This window comes from Mus pahari, chromosome 19 (assembly GCF_900095145.1).
Source record: "Mus pahari chromosome 19, PAHARI_EIJ_v1.1, whole genome shotgun sequence".
NCBI classification, from domain to species: Eukaryota; Metazoa; Chordata; class Mammalia; order Rodentia; family Muridae; genus Mus; species Mus pahari.
This window is the reverse complement of record NC_034608.1, coordinates 87,851,642-87,857,194: the sequence shown is the minus strand read 5'-3', so window position 1 is coordinate 87,857,194 and position 5,553 is coordinate 87,851,642. Positions and strand designations below refer to the sequence as shown.

General features: G+C 41.5%; 1 protein-coding gene across 9 annotated transcripts in view; it reads left to right on the top strand.

Annotated features, from left to right (window-relative positions):
- Positions 1-5,553, top strand: part of Large1 (LARGE xylosyl- and glucuronyltransferase 1) — a 385,957-nt gene that overhangs the window by 65,326 nt on the left and 315,078 nt on the right. Inside the window, exon 1 of one of the 9 annotated variants that reach the window (XM_029531874.1) lies at positions 4,595-4,613. The exons of the other annotated variants lie outside the window; for them this stretch is intronic. The gene's annotated coding sequence lies outside the window, so the exon portion shown is untranslated. Of the gene's footprint in view, positions 1-4,594; positions 4,614-5,553 lie in introns of those variants that run through there. 9 annotated transcript variants of the gene reach the window in all.

Genomic DNA, 5,553 nt, shown 5'->3' with positions numbered 1-5,553 from the left:
TCTCTCTCTCTCTCTCTCTCTCTCTCTCTCTCTCTCTGTGTGTGTGTGTGTGTGTGTGTGTGTGTGTGTGTGTGTATACATAGTGAGGATTGAATATAAGGCCTTGCATGCAACAGTCACTTACTCTACCCCTGAATCTTAGAAATAATATCTTTAAATATCGGTCAATTCATTGGTGCAAATAATCCAGTAGGTGGGATTTAGTAGGTGGTGATAGTAGGGACTGGCTAGGCTATTCAGGAAGTCTATTCAGTAAAGTTGGGAGGACACCCACAGCCTGTGATAAAGCCACCAGTGCCAAAATAGAACATGAAAGGATTTTAGGCACTGGGCACAGCACATACAATGTTCCTGAGGGTGCAAGTTTACTTGAACAGAAATACACTACTGTGGATGGGCTATGGGATTTCACAGTGGGACTTGTGGGTGAACACAGGTCAGATCCCACTTAATAATGTAGCAGTGGGTAGCCTGAGGGGTGCAGATCCCATATCCTTTCCAAGGTGCCTTGTACTGCCTGTATATAAATTTTAGGCTCTAACCTGCTTGGTTCTTATGGCGTGTGGTGTTCTGGGGTTAAGCTTGCTCTCCTCACCCACTCTTGGCCTTAGTGTTGTCCCAGTAAACTGTATACCTGAGTCAGCATCACTAAGACTCTTTCTGGTCATCAGATCCTAGTGACAGCAAGCAGGACCTCCTTGAAAGATACCAGGCTTAAGTTTCTTCATGCTCAGTGCTCTGGAAAACTTGGCTTCTGACTCACCTCTTAGCCACAATGACTCTTTAGGCTGTTGGTTTGCAGTAGTGTCTGAATAACACATATTTATAATATAAAAATTATTTAATAATTTAAAATTTAAAATTATAAAAAATATATAATAATTTTTAGCATGAATAACACATATGGCAAATTCCATCAGACCCTCAAATGTTATTCCTCACCTGCAGTATTGTTAGGCAGCTCAGAGGCCCAGGCCCTGAATGTCACTGGGCACATTAATGAATGAAGTGAATATATCTTGGCACTTGTGGGACTGTGGAATTGTGATGTCTTCTCAGCTACCATTGTAGGCAACCAGTACAATTAATCACTGTTAAGGTAGCTATACAAAAATGGGAAAACTAGCCATCATGAAGACCCTTGCCACTCCATATCCCCATTCAAAGTATAATAGATTGTGTGGCTGCTCTCAACCAAAGAAGTATCACACTCACATAAAGCCTGGATACGCACATCGTAATGACGTATATTAAACATCAGCTATGGTTTCAATGTCTGTTCCATCTGGTTCTATGAGAATTTTCCCTTGTAGTGTGTGCTCACTACATGTGAATTCATCTGGGTGAAGAAAACACCATCGATGTCTCTGAGCACTGTGGTAGTATGAACTAGGTTTGGCTTCTAATTTCAGATGATAGATGTATATTACCTAGGAAGTCTAATGGCATTATTTCATTCATTTCTTTGTTGCTGAGGAATACTGACATGGTGGAACCCCTTAATTCAGTGATTGTACCTTTCCTGTGCTGGATTTTTTTCATGGATTTAGTAAAGATGGGAAATGAAGAGTCACGCTTTTCCCACAGCATCTTTCTCTCAAATATTCACTGTTATGGCTTAACACATTTATTATTATTATTATTATTATTATTAATTATAGAAAGCATGGTTTGGCTTTAATGTTTATAGTAGAACACAGATGCTGAATATATACTTGTTGAATACACGGCAGATCTTAGGACTTAGTGACAGATTTGTTTTGATATCTGGGATCCAGTTTTATTTCCTAGTAGTGCAGAAGCTTGTAAAAGTCATCCAGCCGCTTGGGATTCTAATATTTCTATAGTATAATGACAGCAGTCAAACACTAGGACCAACCTCAGCTCTCATGGTTCTTTAGGAGACCCACTATGGCAAAGAATTATAAATCCAGGGGCTTAAGCTACAGACATTCATATTTTCATAATTCTATGGCCAGAAGACTAAGATTAAGGCATTGGCCATAGGGTTATGTTCTTCTGAGGCCTTGGAGACAATGCTTTTCTGTGTCCTCACAGTGAATCCCTATGTACTCATATCTTGATCTCTTTCTTTGGGATTTGATTAAAGTTCATTCTAACAAGAAATTTTTTTTTTTACACCTCTCACCTCTTTGGAGAAATTTAGCTACAAATACAGTGTAAGATTTAGGAACTAGACATTATACCTTAACACATGACTTCTAGCGGGTCACACATGACCTAGAGAAGGTCATGAACGTGGCTCCTACAGAGTTGCTGAATTAAATATATTCTAACTGGTTAAGTATTTTCACAATACTGGGACATTTAAAAGTCTAATCAATGGGAATATGTAATTAAAGGTTAACATAAATTCAACTAGTGTTTTAGGCTGAATTGTTACAATTTCCTTGATGAGACAACTGCTTGGGGTATGGGGGTGTGGTGGAGTTCTGGTCCTAAGCTCATCTTTCCCCCTAGAGTAGGGCACATAGAATTGTCTGCAATATATTGGAGTTTTGCAGTCTATGGAACTTACTAAATCATCAAGAGCCCATGTCTACCCACCTTGGATCACGTCCATGTCTGGGACATACTATAAGCTCTGTGTGCTTAGTTCATTATTAGCAGTACAATAGCATGTAGCACTTACTGAGCCCTTAATTCACCAGGTATGGTTTTCACAGGGGCTTGTGGCTGGGGTACCAGTCAGCAAACCCAGATCACTCAGTCTGCCTAGAGAGTTTGAATTTGGATTAGGGTCTCTACTTCAGGCTCTGCTTTTACCTGTGGAGTTCCACTGGGTTCCAGAGAAGGTAATGGGTGGCTGCCAGAAACTCCAAATGTGGGTAGATTTTGGGTAATACCTTACCCGGCTTTCCCTGAGTTCCATGGAGTTGCCTCAACTTGGACAGCTTTTCCTGGTTTATTGAGTTCTGCAATGGGATTCCAGAGCCACTTCTCCAAAGCCAGGAGATTAGCTGACCCCATGTTAGCTAAGACTTGAGCTTGTCATGGTCTCTGTATTTTAATTTCTGACTTTGGTCCCCAGGCTTGCTCATGTCCATTTCTGATCAATCTTGCCCTATAGGTGGGATGTATCTGTGTACTCAGGCTTGGGCTTGCTGGCAAGGCTGTTTTTTTGCCTTATGTGTGGAAAGAAAAGCTGCCTGAGTGTTTTCTGGTGATGTCAGGACCACAGCTGAGTAATGGTCATGTGGCTAGGAGACCTGTAGCATGGTCAGTGTGAAAGTTGCTGGCAATAGTGGTACAGAAAATGCTTGATCAGGAAAGGCCCAGTATCACAGAAGGTTCTGTGTTAGGACTGTAATCAGAATGTTCAAAGGAATGGTGATTCAGAATCCTGAATGAGTGGAAGTTAGGTGAAAGAAAGAAAGCCATCGCCAGGCGGTGGTGGTGCACGCCTTTAACTCAGCACTGGGAGGCAGAGGCAGGTGGATTTCTGAGTTCGAGGCCAGCCTGGCCTACAAAGTGAGTTCCAGGACAACCAGGGCTAAACAGAGGAAACCCTGTCTCGAAAAAACCCAGAAAAACAAAAAACAAAAAACAACAAAACAAAACAAAACAAAACAAACAAAGAAAAAGAAAAGAAAGAAAGCCACAGTCAATGGGAACTACAAGAAAGGAGAAAAAATGGTGAGGAATGTGAAGGGAGAAGCTAGTTTTAACTAAACTTGTCTCTTAATACCCTGGGGCTGATACTTGGAAATGACATGTTTGACTGAGGGTCATGCCTGGGTCAGACAGGGAGGGGCTGTATGAGTAAAGCTCAGAAGTTTGGGTTTAGTCTCTTTAGGGCTCTGGTCTATTGGGGTGTGTGTGTCCAGCCTGTTTGTGTGTGTGTGTTTGTGTGTGTGTGTTTGTGTGTGTGTGTGTGTGTGTGTGTGTGTGTTTTACAAGGGTCTTGCTCATACACTTGTCTTTTCTCTAGTTCTGTGCTTGTGCTTGGGACTATGATGGCCTCAGGACTGGGAGGGAAGCTGAGAGAAGACAGAAACAGCTTTGTTTGCATGTACAAAATATTACATTTACTTAAAATAAAACTACTACTTCATCAGCTGGTGCACAGAAGTTGCTGTCAACCTTGAGAGTACTTCTGTGGGCCCCATAAGCCATCTGGGACTGTCCGGCATGATGTACATTAATTAGGTTTTAGCACAGCAAAGGAAAAAAAAGCATCACTGTTGCTTGCTGCTGGCCTTTTTCAGCATCTCTTTCCACTCTCCCATGACTTCTCCAGCTCTTCTCAAGCATGCTTTAGTGTGTGGCTGGAGGACCAGGGAGATATGGACAGAGGCAGTATACACAGAGACCCAAATATAAAACCTTTCTCATGTTTTTGTAACCTCAATATAGATTTTACTTTCTCAATGCCAATGCCATAATTTGCTGTGGCCTGATTGACTACTCTCAGATCAAACTCTGGAACCCTAACCCATGAGATGATATATAAAGAAGCCTTGAAACGTGCTTGGTTTGGAAAAGGCCCCAGAGACCTACCTACCTTACCTTTTCTGTATACTTGCAGGTGCTACCAGATAGGCCATATCTTCGGCTAGGCATGAATTTCTCATCCTAAAGAACTGTGGGGAGTAAGTTTCTCTTGTTCATATAACTCCCTTTCTTTTGTCCTCTGTTATGGCAGCTGAATGGAAACCTTGATCAACTGCATCATCATCACCACCATCATCACCATCACCATCATTTCCTACTTCTTTTTTTTTTTTTTAAATATTTATTTATTATATGTAAGTACACTGTAGCTGTCTTCAGAGACTCCAGAAGAGAGCATCAGATTTCATTACAGATGGTTGTGAGCCACCATGTGGTTGCTGGGATTTGAACTCAGGACCTCTAGAAGAGCAGTCGGCACTCTTAACCTCTGAGCCATCTCACTAGCCCCCCCCCATTTCCTACTTCTTTAGTGTTTTCCTGTACTAGCATTTTTCTTTTTTCTTAACATGTATGGACTCCTTTAATTCTTTTCACAGCCCCAAATTATTTATATGTCATGCCCTATTCTTTTTCTTTCTTTCTTTTTTTTTTTTTTTTTTTTTTGGTATAATGTGCCATGGAGATAATTGGCTTTTTTGGCATGTAATTTTGTTTGCCCTAGCTGTTGTGTGCCTATTGAAGGTATCTCAATATGTGTTTTAAAGGCCCTTTCCATCCCTTCTCTGAACTTTGCTGCACCATGCTCTTGGCCATTTCTGTCCCCAGAGACCTCCAAGTGCACACAGGAGGATACCTGAGAATCCTCGAATTCTGAATCTTTGCATTAAAACAGTCACTGTTAGGAGTACTTCAAAGCAGGTCACCTCCACGTTCTGTGGCTTTCCAGAGATGGAGGCACTAGTTTGATTGTGAGTATCTTCTCTCATCTGTTTTGCTAGCACCTTCTAATTGACCATGGCAAGGCATAACTTAGTACCCATTCTCCTGATCTTTTCATCTTTCATCTCTTCCTACAAGTTGCACCTATGCCTTTTTTTTTTCATTATTCCTGCTCCTCCTCCTCCTCCTCCTCCTCCT